The sequence below is a fragment of the Lolium perenne genome, chromosome 2, assembly GCF_019359855.2.
Source record: "Lolium perenne isolate Kyuss_39 chromosome 2, Kyuss_2.0, whole genome shotgun sequence".
NCBI classification, from domain to species: Eukaryota; Viridiplantae; Streptophyta; class Magnoliopsida; order Poales; family Poaceae; genus Lolium; species Lolium perenne.
This window is the reverse complement of record NC_067245.2, coordinates 167,509,360-167,526,041: the sequence shown is the minus strand read 5'-3', so window position 1 is coordinate 167,526,041 and position 16,682 is coordinate 167,509,360. Positions and strand designations below refer to the sequence as shown.

General features: G+C 43.5%; 1 pseudogene; it reads left to right on the top strand.

The window, feature by feature from the left end:
* The first annotated feature begins 2,172 nt into the window (after positions 1–2,172).
* Positions 2,173–16,229, top strand: LOC139835654 (uncharacterized; annotated as a pseudogene).
* The last annotated feature ends 453 nt before the right edge of the window (positions 16,230–16,682 follow it).

Genomic DNA, 16,682 nt, shown 5'->3' with positions numbered 1-16,682 from the left:
GAGCCTGTGTGCTAGAGTATGGATCTAAGTGGGAAGACTGCCTGCCTTACGTAGAATTCTCCTCCAGCAACAGCTATCAAGCCAGCTTGCAAATGGCGCCCTTTGAAGCCCTGTACGGAAGGAAGTGCCGTACCCCTCTGAACTGGTCAGAAGTTGGAGATAGTCAAATCTTTGGCCCAGATATTCTCCAAGAAGCCTAAGAGAAGGTTCACAAGATCTGTGAATACCTCAAGACTGCCCAGTCAAGGCAGAAGTATTATGCCGACAAGAGACGCCGAGAGATGATCTTCGATATCGGAGATTTCGTGTATCTCAATGTATCACCACTCAAAGGAATGCAGAGATTCCAACTCAGAGGAAAACTTGCCCCCAGATATGTCGGACCCTTCCAAGTTCTGAGTCGCCGAGGAGAAGTATCCTATCAGCTTGAACTACCGGAAGAAATGTCCGCTGTGCATAATGTGTTTCACATATCACTACTTCAGAAGTGTTTAGAAGTGCCGGAGAAGACGGAGGTGTTCAAGAACATCGATCACAGAGCTTTGGATATCAACAAGGACTTAACCTATCGCGAAGTACCTATTCGCATACTGGAAGAAGCTTTCAGAACCACCCGCACCAGAAGTATCAAATTCCTGAAGATTCATTGGAGTAATCATACTGAAGAGGAAGCCACTTGGGAGCGAGAAGATGATATGAAGAAGGAATTCCCAGATGTCTTTAGTACCTAGTTTTCTTTAAGATCTCGGGATGAGATATTTTGTAAGGGGGAAGGGTTTGTAACATCCCAAGATTTCAATAAATAAATAAAAGGAGAATCCCATATTCAAAAATGAGAACCAACAAAAACTTTTATTAACCCATGTGCTATGCATAGTGCTCATATCTAATTTTTGTGTGATTGCCATGATGTATGTTTACAACTCTTGCCAATATACTAAAACCCTAAACTCTACCAATTGGAAGCAAAAAGAAACAAAGAAGAAAATAAGAAAAATCCAAATCCTTGATTCCAAACATGTGCTTATGGCTATTTTTGCAAAACCTTAACCTAGGCCAATTTGGTTTGTGCCAATGGTTGAATAATGTTTCTAAACACTTAATAACACCTTTGGAATCAAAGAAACTCAAAACAAATCAAATTACAATTCAAAATGAGCTCACATGAGATAATGGTCAAATCTGCCATTTATATAATGACACCTAATTTGAGCCTCTGTATTAAGAGATTTTTAAACCAAACAGTTCCAACTCTTTGCACCTCATCCAAGACCTCATAAAGATGAACAACTTTGGTCAAGACCATCCCTGCAAACTCTTTCTAGATTCAAAGTTATGCCCAAACAAAGTAGGGACATCAAATCAGATTTAAGATTGTGCCACTTTTGAAATTTTACGAACCCACTCAATTTTGCACAACACCACCACCATTGTGTGCCAAATATTATATTAATCAACTCCACCCAAATGCATTGCAAATTTCCAAAATTTCTTTAATGCGGCCATTTAGTCGAGCACCTGGTGTGTACCATTGCTGCCAACCCAACACATGCATATGTCCAATGTGTTTTAGCCCTAACCATCAAGCCCTGGTCAGCATTAGTACCCCTATCTACTCCTTGCACGACGCTAGGACTGGAGACGCATTAGTTTGCACAAAATATTCAAGAACAATGTCATGCCGTGCATGACATGGGCATCATCATGCCATTCCTCTCTCCTTGCTTTTCCATCGTGCACGACCTTGTCAAACAACTCCCTCTCACTCTCCTGGACACGCCAGTACATGCCATCGACGAAAAGGAGCACCACACACACCAGCATGAGGACGCCCAGTGACGCACCGCGCACGCCAGGACGCGCACGGACACGCACCTGAGCGTGCTAGAGCGTGACGTCGCCCCGCTGACCTACGCCACCCCTTGCTCTCTCCGCTCGCCAGCAGCAACGCCACGCCACCAGGAGACGCCCAGACATGCTCATTGGCCCGCGGGAACCCTGTAGACGACGACACCGTCGACGACCTCCTCCGGTACCCGCGACAGAGACGACGGTCGCCTGCCCTCGTCACTGCCTCGTTTTCACCGCAATCAAGCCTGGCATGACCGCACTGACCTCGCCTACCCGCCTGCGTCATCGCCCAGCTGGCCGCGCCCCTGTAGACGTGTCGCCATGGGTGACCTCACCGCAGCACCACGGCCTCGCCTCGCCGCTATAAAAGGGGCACTCCCCTCTCTCGATCCATCACACCATCAGCCTCCCCTGCTCTCATTCGACCTCCTCCACCCTCTCCACCTCAACATTGCCCACCGGAGCCATCCAATTGCACCGCCGGAGCCCGTGGAGCCACCGCAGAAGGAGGAGATGATTGGCGCCACCTCCAGCGACGCCGCTTGTAGATGGAGCCTCGCCGTCGACCACAACATCATCGCGCACCTCGCCGACGATCGCCGGAGCGCCGGTGAGCTCCCCGACCCCCTGCTCACGCCGCCAGTAATCCCGGCTCTCGCCGGAGATGATGACGCCCGTGAGCCGTCCGATCCATTTCTAATCGTGCGTACCAGAACAGAACTTACCGTTTCGGCATTTAAGTGACACTGACGCGTGGGACCCAGCGTCAGAGGGCCCGCGTGTGCGAGACACACTGCTGGGCCGGCCCATTCTGTTTCTCTCTGTTTGGCCCAGTTAGTTTCCCGCGCAAGCCCACCGTTTGAATTCAAATAAATCAAATTAATTAAAATTGTTTGCAGGTGCTATTTTCAAAATTGAATAGAATAAAATTTACTAAGCCAAATTTAACAAATTTTATATATTTGGAAAGCTTAGGAAGTTATCTAAATAACTACACTGGTCTGAACCCTAGATTCGTTGCAGAAATAATGTGGTAAAAATAACAAGGCAGGGCCTTTTCAAACTTCAAACTTTATTTAAAAATCAACCATAAATGCTTTTGAGTTGATTCCAACTCTCAAAAAACACATTTCATATTGTCTATCTGAATATGTAAAAATATGACATAGTTACTTCATATGATCATGGTCTATATTAAATAATGGCTACATGGCTATTTCTAGTCCATTTAAATTATCCAAAACTATTTATTAAATCATATGAGAGGTATTATCTCATTTAAATCTTTGTCTCAAGTAATTCAGCATGATGTAGTGACCTTGGTCTATATAGACTCATATTGAATTACTTGGTGATATTAACTTATTATTAGGTTAGTGTTAAATTGCATGAGGTGTAACACCTCATTTAAATCATTTTCCTCAAAGGATAATTATGAAGTGTTGACCTTGGTCAACATGTGTTCATACATTATTAATGGAGGATATTAAATCTTAACAAGACTCAATGAGAGGAAATTATTTCTCCAAAGAACTAAATAGAAACCCTAATCAATATTTATAATGAGAGGAAATTATTTTTCTTAAAAAGAAAACAAAGTCAACCAACATGTGAATAATGTTGTGATGCTAGAATAGTTTGTGTAAATCAATTGAGTGCTTAGTCTAGCCTTAAGACTTGTTTGGTGATGGTATACCTCGTATTCGATTATAGACGCTAGTACCGAGGAGTACCAGGAGGAGGAGGTCTACATGGAAGAAGAAGAAAACTTTGATCAATACACCACTCAAGGTAAGCTAATATTCTTGCAAGTTACCTTAGTGCAAAGCTCTCCTAGAGCAAGGCACTCTTACATAATACTTTATGCTTAATGATCCAAATCCAAGTTTTTACCTTACAAGCTTTTGACTTTGGCTTATCAAAGTTTACTTTTGATTCATGATTCACTTGGTCTAGATATGGACTAGTACAAGAGCATCAAATTTAGCCTAGAGCAATATAAGCTAGTTAGCACCCCTCAGGACTAGTTGCTAGTGCTAAAAACTAAAAATGACTACTCTAGATGGGAACATATGATTTGAAATGACTTTGAAAACCTTGGAATGATGAGTCATTCTATTGAAAAGTTTTGAAGGTGAATGTGACTTGAATGACATGATGACTTTGATAAAAACTGATGATTGGGTTGGATGCGATACCATTCCAATTCTTGAGTGCCCCCACAATACCTGATTATGGGTAAGGCTTTAGCTGGAAATTTATGTGTCTTGGTATGGGTTCCCTCTGAACAAGCGTCATAGAGGTTATGCCGATGCTGCCTCCGTTGAAAGTGAAATGACGTGAAAAGAGTTGAATGCCCTACCCAAGCTCTGTGCAGTTAACAGGATAGCAGTTGGTTATCACTGGGAGGCCAAGCTCATGGGGAGAGGTGTCTATACTAGGATGTGTAAGTGAAAGGTTAATGGTTGATGATCTGCATACTGAGTTATGATTATTCAGGGTTATCCCTGACGGATGTAATCAAATGTTGTGGCACAAGTGTGCAACCTCTGCAGAGTGTAAACCTATTCGAATAGCCGCGTCCACGGTCATGGACAGTTGGAAAGGCCATACTATTCCGTCATCAGAACTTTTCCAAAAGGGGACTTGTGATTTGAATTTGAAATGTGACTTTGATTTGAATCACAACAGAGTTGTGGGAATGACACTAATGTTCCCACTTGAGTTAAGTTAGGCAATTGAAGAGTCTTTGTTTACTAAATGCTTATGAAATAAAACTAGCTTTATGCAAATAACCTAGAGCTTAGAACACTCTCACTAAAACTGTTAGTGCTTACACTAGTATTATATTGTGAGTATTTGAAAGTACTCACGGCTGTGTCCCTGTCTATTCAAATGGCCAGACTATGAAGAAGAGCAACAGTATCAGGAGGACGGACAGCAGGACGTCTATGATAACTAGGAGCTTCTCCTAATGTCAAGCATTGCATGTGGATTAGATGGACTTCTACAACTTCGCTTCCGCTATGTGTTATGTATTGATCATTAGATCAAGTGTTGTAATGAGACTGGATCATGTGATCCTTTTTGTTGTAAGACTATTATGGTGTTGTAATGAATGATGACTCTATGATATTCAACTGTTATGTCTCGCAAAAACAATCTTCTTGGGATTGCGATGTATGGCATAATAGGCATCTGGACTTAAAAATCCGGGTGTTGACAAGGTGTGTCTCAGCACCTTCGACTCGCTGGAGCTGGCAACACGCGTGTACGATGTGGTGGTGTGGAGTTACATGTGACCGAAGAGCGAGCTCAACTTCCACGATGTGCAGAGCCGGCAGGAGTTCCCCGATGATGTGGTGTGGCACGATGCTGCCTCGATTTGCTTTGAATCGGGGAGAAACAACAAGGTGGGGCTCGTGGTGAGATGGAATCAATGAGACAGCAGCGGTGTAGCGGCAGTGGACGAAAGAGGGAGGCAGGGGCGGTGGTGACTTTTCAGTTGGACGGTTGGGCTGCTCGCGGTTGAATTTTTGTTCTGCAGCACCCCGTTGTGCCCCTAGTATGCAACATGAGGGGACAAAACTAATTGGGGGCGGCCCCAAACTTGTTTTGCAACATCAAATGCCCTAAAAGTTGTTTTTAGAGCATCACACTAATTTACACTTTCACACTTGAGATGATCTTATAGATTTGCTTCAAGCACATCTCTCCTCTCAGGTTATCACTAGTGGAAAACAGGGCTTTCGTGGGAGCCTTTTGTCGCGGGCGCACCTGCACCCACGACAAATGGCGTGGCCACGTCGCCCCGAAACCATTCGGAGCGAGCCGGGCCTTTTGTCGCGCCTTTTTGTCGCGGGCCGTATCACAACCCGCGACAAAAGGGGTTTGAGCTCTGGCGCCTCCTGCCGGCACCCCTTTTGTCGTGGGTCGTAATACGGCCCGTGACAAAAGGGCCATGCCTATATATACACACAGCCAGCCCCCCCACCTTCCCTGCATTTTTTTCCTTGGTGGTGAAAGGTGGAGGTGTATGCTAGCTCATTTTTTCTTCATGTGCACAAGAGGTGTTTGATGAAATGTGTATGAGGGATGCCACTTGATTTTATTTGATAAGATTTCTCCTCTTTTTGATCCTAAAAGGTTAGCAACTATTTTCTCGTATATACATAGTCCGTAAAATACTAATTTTAGCAAGATGATTGCATATGATACATAACTATACTTATGATCCAGATGAGTCATCCATGGATGTACGGTAACCGATGTGCTCCTGCTTTTAGAGAGGGCGTGAATTCTTTCCTGCTTGTGGCCGAGGACAACAAGTCGAAGCAAGGTTTTATGTGTTGTCCATGTCTGAAATGTAAGAACGAGAAGGATTACTCTTGCTCAAGAAACATTAAGAGCCACCTGCTTCGGTTTGGATTCATGTCCAGCTATAATGTTTGGACCAAGCACGGAGAAGAAGGGGTTATGATGGAAGATGGCGATGAAGAAGAAGATAACGATGACCAGTACCGATCTATGTTCTCTGAATGCGATGATACCGCAATGGAAGACAATGAAGAAGAAGGAGGTGAAGAACATGCAGCAGATGATCCTTTTGATGATGATCTTCGTCGGGCCATTTCTGATGCAAGAAGAGATTGTGGCACGGATAAGGAGAGGTTGCAGTTCGACAAGATGTTAGAGGACCACTACAAATTGTTGTGCCCAGGTTGTGAAGATGAGTAGAGAAAGCTGAGTACCATATTGGAATTGCTGAAATGGAAGGTGATACGTCTCCGACGTATCGATAATTTCTTATGTTCCATGCCACATTATTGATGTTATCTACATGTTTTACGCACACTTTATGTCATATTCGTGCATTTTCTGGAACTAACCTATTAACAAGATGCCGAAGTGCCAGTTGCTGTTTTCTGCTGTTTTTGGTTTCAGAAATCCTAGTAAGGAAATATTCTCGGAATTGGACGAAATCAACGCCCAGGGTCCTATTTTGCCACGAAGCTTCCAGAAGTCCGAAGACGAGACGAAGAGGGGCCACGAGGCAGCCAGAGCATAGGGCGGCGCGGCCCCTGCCCTGGCCGCGCGGCCCTATGGTCTGGGCCCCTCGTGCCGCCTCTTGACCTACCCTTCCGCCTACTTAAAGCCTCCGTGACGAAACCCCCAGTACCGAGAGCCACGATACGGAAAACCTTCCAGAGACGCCGCCAACGCCGATCCCATCTCGGGGGATCCAGGAGATCGCCTCCGGCACCCTGCCGGAGAGGGGAATCATCTCCCGGAGGACTCTACGCCGCCATGGTCGCCTCCGGTGTGATGTGTGAGTAGTCTACCCCTGGACTATGGGTCCATAGCAGTAGCTAGATGGTTGTCTTCTCCCCATTGTGCTATCATTGTCGGATCTTGTGAGCTGCCTAACATGATCAAGATCATCTATCTGTAATTCTATATGTTGCGTTTGTTGGGATCCGATGAATAGAGAATACTTGTTATGTTGATTATCAAAGTTATATCTATGTGTTGTTTATGATCTTGCATGCTCTCCGTTACTAGTAGATGCTCTGGCCAAGTAGATGCTTGTAACTCCAAGAGGGAGTATTTATGCTCGATAGTGGGTTCATGCCTGCATTGACACAGGGACAGTGATGAAAGTTCTAAGGTTGTGTTGTCTTTGCCACTAGGGATAAAACATTGATGCTATGTCTAAGGATGTAGTTGTTGATTACATTACGCACCATACTTAATGCAATTGTCTGTTGCTTTGCAACTTAATACTGGAGGGGGTTCGGATGATAACCTGAAGGTGGACTTTTTAGGCATAGATGCAGTTGGATGGCGGTCTATGTACTTTGTCGTAATGCCCAATTAAATCTCACTATACTCATCATGATATGTATGTGCATGGTCATGCTCTCTTTATTTGTCAATTGCCCAACTGTAATTTGTTCACCCAACATGCTGTTTGTCTTATGGGAGAGACACCTCTAGTGAACTGTGGACCCCGGTCCAATTCTCTTTCTTGAAATACAATCTCTTGCACATCTTTTTTCTTGTTTCTGCAAACAATCATCTTCCACACAATACGGTTAATCCTTTGTTACAGCAAGCCGGTGAGATTGACAACCTCACTGTTTCGTTGGGACAAAGTACTTTGGTTGTGTTGTGCAGGTTCCACGTTGGCGCCGGAATCCCTGGTGTTGCGCCGCACTACATCCCGCCGCCATCAACCTTCAACGTGCTTCTTGGCTCCTCCTGGTTCGATAAACCTTGGTTTCTTTCTGAGGGAAAACTTGCTGCTGTGCGCATCATACCTCCTCTTGGGGTTCCCAACGAACGTGTGAGTTACACGCCATCAAGCTAGATTTCTGGCGCCGTTGCCGGGGAACTGAAGAAAAGCTACACCACAGAGATCTCTAACTCCCACGTCAACTTTGCGCCAGCAAGTAGATTTCTGGCGCCGTTGCCGGGGAGATCAAGACACGCTGCAAGGGGAGTCTCCACTTCTCAATCTCTTTACTTTGTTTTTGTCTTGCTTAGTTTTATTTACTACTTTGTTTGCTGCACTAAATCAAAATACAAAAAAAATTAGTTGCTAGTTTTACTTTATTTGCTATCTTGTTTGCTATATCAAAAACACACAAAAATTAGTTACTTGCATTTACTTTACTTGATTCATCATGTTTCCTTTTAATTTTACCACAAAAGACATACCGGTAGGACGTGGGTCTATAGTTGGGAGAAATAATATAGAAGAATTTTTCAATCATGTTAGTACCATTGAAAATTTTGAAGATAGACACTTGGTAGACCTTGCGCCTACTTATGAAATTGCTGCTGCGCATTTAGTTCGCCTATTGGAAACTAAATTTGTTAATCTCAATCCTATAATCCAACACATGTTTCTCACACTTGGTGATATGGAAGAAGGGGAAAAGAAAGATTTTGTTTTAGAAACCCTTCTTAGAGAATTTGGTGGTCTAGCAAGAGAAGCTAGAAAGGTCTTTGCTAAATTTAATATGCTTGGTTCACATACTAATTTTGTTAGTCTCCTTGAAAAGATGGACATGGATAGAATAAGATACACTAATAATATTGATGATGGTGGGGAGATCAAAGCACCAATACCATGTAAACTCTTAGCTATGAATGATGCACTAGAAAATAACTATGCTTGGCTTGTTCCTGAAAATTTGTTTGATGAGAGTAGCACGCCTAAGACTAATGAAAAAGGAGATGCTAAAACTTATGTATCTAATATATTATGCCTGGTTGAGAAAACTCCGCACCCCGCTGAGAATGCACCACCCTTTGATAATACTTGATACACACTTTCTGCGCCTAGCTGAAAGGCGTTAAAGAAAAGCGCTTATGGGAGACAACCCATGTTTTTACCTACAGTATTTTGTTTTTATTTTGTGTCTTGGAAGTTGTTTACTACTGTAGCAACCTCTCCTTATCTTAGTTTTGTGTTTTGTTGTGCCAAGTAAAGCCGTTGATAGAAAAGTAAGTACTAGATTTGGATTACTGCGCAGTTCCAGATTTCTTTGCTGTCACGAATCTGGGTCTACCTCCCTGTAAGTAGGTCAGAAAATTAAGCCAATTTACGTGCATGATCCTCAGATATGTACGCAACTTTCATTCAATTTGAGCATTTTCATTTGAGCAAGTCTGGTGCCATTTTAAAATTCGTCAATACGAACTGTTCTGTTTTGACAGATTCTGCCTTTTATTTCGCATTGCCTCTTTTGCTATGTTGGATGAATTTCCTTGATCCACTAATGTCCAGTAGCATTATGCAACGTCCAGAAGTGTTAAGAATGATTGTGTCACCTCTGAATATGTTAATTTTTATTGTGCACTAACCCTCTAATAAGTTGTTTCGAGTTTGGTGTGGAGGAAGTTTTCAAGGATCAAGAGAGGAGTATGATGCAACATGATCAAGGAGAGTGAAAGCTCTAAGCTTGGGGATGCCCCGGTGGTTCACCCCTGCATATTCTAAGAAGACTCAAGCGTCTAAGCTTGGGGATGCCCAAGGCATCCCCTTCTTCATCGACAACATTATCAGGTTCCTCCCCTGAAACTATATTTTTATTCCATCACATCTTATGTGCTTTGCTTGGAGCGTCGGTTTGTTTTTGTTTTTGTTTTGTTTGAACAAAATGGATCCTAGCATTCACTTTATGGGAGAGAGACACGCTCCGCTGTTGCATATGGACAAGTATGTCCTTGGTTTCTACTCATAGTATTCATGGCGAAGTATCTCCTTCGTTAAATTGTTATATGGTTGGAATTGGAAAATGATATATGTAGTAATTGCTATTAATGTCTTGGGTAATGTGATACTTGGCAATTGTTGTGCTCATGATTAAGCTCTTGCATCATATGCTTTGCACCCATTAATGAAGAAATACATAGAGCATGCTAAAATTTGGTTTGCATATTTGGCTTCTCTAAGGTCTAGATAATTTCTAGTATTGAGTTTGAACAACAAGGAAGACGGTGTAGAGTCTTATAATGTTTTCAATATGTCTTTTATGTGAGTTTTGCTACACCGGTTCATCCTTGTGTTTGTTTCAAATAAGCCTTGCTAGCCTAAACCTTGTATCGAGAGGGAATACTTCTCATGCATCCAAAATACTTGAGCCAACCACTATGCCATTTGTGTCCACTATACCTACCTACTACATGGTATTTTCCGCCATTCCAAAGTAAATTGCTTGAGTGCTACCTTTAAAATTCCGTCATTCACCTTTGCAATATATAGCTCATGGGACAAATAGCTTAAAAACTATTGTGGTATTGAATATGTAATTATGCACTTTATCTCTTATTAAGTTGCTTGTTGTGCGATAACCATGTTCACTGGGGACGCCATCAACTATTTATTGTTGAATTTCATGTGAGTTGCTATGCATGTCCGTCTTGTCTGAAGTAAGAGAGATCTACCACCTTATGGTTAAGCATGCATATTGTTAGAGAAGAGCATTGGGCCGCTAACTAAAGCCATGATCCATGGTGGAAGTTTCAGTTTTGGACATATATCCTCAATCTCAAATGAGAAAATTATTAATTGTTGTTACATGCTTATGCATAAAAGAGGAGTCCATTATCTGTTGTCTATGTTGTCCCGGTATGGATGTCTAAGTTGAAGAATTATCAATAGCGAGAAATCCAATGCGAGCTTTCTCCTTAGACCTTTGTACAGGCGGCATAGAGGTACCCCTTTGTGACACTTGGTCAAAACATGTGCGTTGTGATGATCCGGTAGTCCAAGCTAATTAGGACAAGGTGCGGGCACTATTAGTACACTATGCATGAGGCTTGCAACTTGTAAGATATAATTTACATGATACATATGCTTTATTACTACCGTTGACAAAATTGTTTCATGTTTTCAAAATCAAAGCTCTAGCACAAATATAGCAATCGATGCTTTTCCTCTATGGAGGACCATTCTTTTACTTTCAATGTTGAGTCAGTTCACCTATTTCTCTCCACCTCAAGAAGCAAACACTTGTGTGAATTGTGCATTGATTCCTACATATTTGCTTATTGCACTTATTATATTACTCTATGTTGACAATATCCATGAGATATACATGTTATAAGTTGAAAGCAACCGCTGAAACTTAATCTTCCTTTGTGTTGCTTCAATGCTTTTACTATGAATTATTGCTTTATGAGTTAACTCTTATGCAAGACTTAATTGATGCTTGTCTTGAAGTGCTATTCATGAAAAGTCTTTGCTTTATGATTCACTTGTTTACTCATGTCATATACATTGTTTTGATCGCTGCATTCACTACATATGCTTTACAAATAGTATGATCAAGATTATGATGGCATGTCACTCCAGAAATTATCTGTGTTATCGTTTTACCTGCTCGGGACGAGCAGAACTAAGCTTGGGGATGCTGATACGTCTCCGACGTATCGATAATTTCTTATGTTCCATGCCACATTATTGATGTTATCTACATGTTTTATGCACACTTTATGTCATATTCGTGCATTTTCTGGAACTAACCTATTAACAAGATGCCGAAGTGCCGATTCTTTGTTTTCTGCTGTTTTTGGTTTCAGAAATCCTAGTAAGGAAATATTCTCGGAATTGGACGAAATCAACGCCCAGGGTCCTATTTTGCCACGAAGCTTCCAGAAGTCCGAAGACGAGACGAAGACGGGCCACGAGGCAGCCAGAGCATAGGGCAGCGCGGCCCCTGCCCTGGCCGCGCGGCCCTATGGTCTGGGCCCCTCGTGCCGCCTCTTGACCTACCCTTCCGCCTACTTAAAGCCTCCGTGACGAAACCCCCAGTACCGAGAGCCACGATACGGAAAACCTTCCAGAGACGCCGCCAACGCCGATCCCATCTCGGGGGATCCAGGAGATCGCCTCCGGCACCCTGCCGGAGAGGGGAATCATCTCCCGGAGGACTCTACGCCGCCATGGTCGCCTCCGGTGTGATGTGTGAGTAGTCTACCCCTGGACTATGGGTCCATAGCAGTAGCTAGATGGTTGTCTTCTCCCCATTGTGCTATCATTGTCGGATCTTGTGAGCTGCCTAACATGATCAAGATCATCTATCTGTAATTCTATATGTTGCGTTTGTTGGGATCCGATGAATAGAGAATACTTGTTATGTTGATTATCAAAGTTATATCTATGTGTTGTTTATGATCTTGCATGCTCTCCGTTACTAGTAGATGCTCTGGCCAAGTAGATGCTTGTAACTCCAAGAGGGAGTATTTATGCTCGATAGTGGGTTCATGCCTGCATTGACACCTGGGACAGTGACAGAAAGTTCTAAGGTTGTGTTGTGTTGTTGCCACTAGGGATAAAACATTGATGCTATGTCTAAGGATGTAGTTGTTGATTACATTACGCACCATACTTAATGCAATTGTCTGTTGCTTTGCAACTTAATACTGGAGGGGGTTCGGATGATAACCTGAAGGTGGACTTTTTAGGCATAGATGCAGTTGGATGGCGGTCTATGTACTTTGTCGTAATGCCCAATTAAATCTCACTATACTCATCATGATATGTATGTGCATGGTCATGCTCTCTTTATTTGTCAATTGCCCAACTGTAATTTGTTCACCCAACATGCTGTTTGTCTTATGGGAGAGACACCTCTAGTGAACTGTGGAGCCCGGTCCAATTCTCTTTACTGAAATACAATCTTCTGCAATACTGTTTTACTGTTTTCTACAAACAATCATCTTCCACACAATACGGTTAATCCTTTGTTACAGCAAGCCGGTGAGATTGACAACCTCACTGTTTCGTTGGGACAAAGTACTTTGGTTGTGTTGTGCAGGTTCCACGTTGGCGCCGGAATCCCTGGTGTTGCGCCGCACTACATCCCGCCGCCATCAACCTTCAACGTGCTTCTTGGCTCCTCCTGGTTCGATAAACCTTGGTTTCTTTCTGAGGGAAAACTTGCTGCTGTGCGCATCATACCTTCCTCTTGGGGTTCCCAACGAACGTGTGAGTTACACGCCATCAAGCTAGATTTCTGGCGCCGTTGCCGGGGAACTGAAGAAAAGCTACACCACAGAGATCTCTAACTCCCACGTCAACTTTGCGCCAGCAGAAGGCAGAGGTCGGTGTGACTGACTCGGGATTTGAAAAATTGATGATAATACTAAAGAAGCTGTTTCCAAGAAATAACGAATTGCCCGTCAGTACGTATGAAGCAAAGAAGCTTGTTTGCCCTCTAGGATTAGATGTGCAGAAAATACATTCATGTATTAATGATTGTATCCTCTACCGCGGTGAGAAGTACGAGAATTTGAATAAATGCCCGATATGCGGTGCATTGCGGTATAAGATCATAAAAGATGACCCTGGTGATGTTGAGGGCGAGCCACCCAGGAAGAGGGTAACTACGAAGGTGATGTGGTATGCTCCAATAATACCACGGTTGAAACGTTTGTTCAGAAACAAAGAGCATGCCAAGTTGTTGCGATGGCACATGGAAGAACGTAAGAAAGACGCGATGTTGAGGCACCCCGCTGATGGTCGGCAGTGGAGAAACATCGGGAGAGAGTTCCCGGAATTTGCAGGTGAGGCAAGGAACTTATGGTTTGGTCTAAGTACAGATGGCATGAATCCTTTTGGGGAGCAGAGCTATAGTCACAGCACCTGGCCCGTGACTTTATGTATCTACAACCTTCCTCCTTGATTGTGCATGAAGCGGAAGTTCATTATGATGCAAGTGCTTATCCAAGGCCCAAAGCAACCCGGCAACGACATTGATGTGTACCTAAGGCCATTAGTTGATGAACTTTTGGAGTTGTGGGCCAAACCAGGTGTACGTGTGTGGGATGAGCACACCGAGCAAGAATTTGACCTACGAGCGTTGCTATTCGTAACCATCAATGATTGGCCTGCTCTTAGTAACATTTCAGGACAGACGAACAAAGGATACAATGCATGCACATACTGTTTAGATGAGACTGAAAGTAAATATTTGGGAAAAAGCAGAAAAGTTGTGTACCCGTACAATCGTCGTTTCCTTCCGCGCAAGCATCCCTTAAGGAAAAACGGCAAGCATTTCGATGGCGAGGCCGACCACCGTCCGAAGCCTGTCCCCCGTAGTGGTGCTGATATATTTGACATGGTCAAGGATTTAAATGTTATCTTTGGAAGGGGTCCAGGCAGTCGACCTGTTCCGAAAGACGCTGACGGACACGCGCCCATGTGGAAGAAGAAATCTATTTTTTGGGAGCTAGAATATTGGAAAGTCCTGGAAGTCCGCTCTGCAATCGACGTGATGCACCTGACCAAGAATCTTTGTGTGAATATTCAAGGTTTCCTGGGCGTGTATGGGAAGACAAAAGATACAACAGAAGCACGGGAGGACCAGGAACGTCATAAAGGACAAAACGGCAATCATCCAGGGAAGTTTGAAGGGCCTGCCAGCTACGTTCTTACGAAACAAGAGAAGGAGATCTTTTTTGAAGCCCTATTCAGTATCAAGGTTCCGTCTAGTTTCTCGTCGAATATAAAGGGAATAGTAAATATGAAGGAGAAAAAATTTCAGAACCTAAAGTCCCATGACTACCACGTGCTTATGACCCAATTGCTTCCGGTTGCATTGACGGGACTTCTACCAGAAAATCTTCGACTAGCCATTGTGAAGATATGTGCATTCCTCAACGCAATTTCTTAGAAGGTAATGGATCCAGAAACTTTGTCAGGATTACATGAAGATGTGGTCGAATGTCTTGTCAGCTTCGAGTTGTTGTTCCCACCATCCTTCTTCAATATTATGACACACCTCCTCGTTCACCTAGCTGAAGAGATTAGAATTCTCGGTCCTGTATTTCTACACAATATGTTCCCCTTCGAGAGGTTCATGGGAGTTTTAAAGAGATATGTTCATAACCGAGCTAGGCCGGAAGGAAGTATCTCAAAGGGCTACGGAACTGAGGAGGTCATTGAGTTTTGTGTTGACTTTATTCCTGACCTTAAGCCGATTGGTGTTCCTGAATCTCGGTATGAGGGGAGGCTAACTGGAAAAGGCACACTAGGAAGGAAAGCAACGATGTGCAGGGACAAGATTTCTTTCAATCAAGCACACTACACAGTTCTATACAATTCCAGCTTGGTGGCTCCGTACATCGAGAAACATAAGAAGGTTTTACGAGAAATAAACCCGGGCAAGCCCGATTCATTGATTACACATGAACACATGAATACCTTCGGCAGTTGGTTGCAAAGACATCTCATGAGTGACACCACTGTTGTAGAGCAGCTGTACTTGTTGGCCAGGTTACCATCTTCAAACATATTTACATTCCAAGGGTACGAGATAAATGGGAATACATTTTACACGATCGACCAAGATAAAAAGAGCACCAACCAAAACAGTGGTGTCAGCTTCGATGCAAAAGACAAGAATGGGCAGACCACCACATATTATGGATACATAGAGGAGATATGGGAACTTGACTATGGACCCACTTTTAAGGTCCCTTTATTTCGGTGCAAATGGGTGAAGCTCAGCGGTGTACAGGTAGACGATAAGTACGGTATGACAACAGTGGATCCCAACAATCTTGCGTACATGGACGAGCCATTTGTCCTAGCGAACGAGGTGGCTCAAGTTTTCTACGTGAAGGACATGTCTAGCAAATCGAGAAAAAGAAATCAACAAAAGAATACATCAACCTAGGAGCCAAAGCGCCACATAGTTCTTTTGGGGAAAATAAACATTGTGGGAGTGGATGACAAGACAGACATGTCAGAAGATTATAATAAGTTTAAAGAAATTCCGCCCTTCACGGTGAAAATTGACCCAAGCATCTTGCTAAATGATGAAGATTATCCATGGCTACGGCGTAGAAGATCACAACAGTAGATGGTGATGTAATAATGTATTCTTCATATATAGTTCCCAAGACAATCTCTACATTTATGTAATAATGAGAACCCTTTCCCCAACACTGTTAGAGGAGACGGAGTCTTTCACGGGCTTGCAGGGAAATTTTTCCGAGGAGCAGCTTCCGAAGATGTCGTAGGGCGTGTGCACCAACGACATCTTCGAGAAGCTGTGCCACGGGAGATTTCCCAACCCTTTCCTTCATCCATGGGAATGAAATTGTGCTTGGCTTGTTGTTCTGCTTAGCAAGGCGTATCGATGCTCCTTTTATAGGCACGACACCACTTCTACTTTGTCTTGTTCCTTCGACAGGGCGTCGTGCGCTACATGCTTTATCTCATCGAGCAGTGCGTCCACCCACGCGTCCTTATCCTACCGACAGCTTTAGTCCCGGTTGCACCCACCAACCGTGACAAAAGGTTACCGACACAT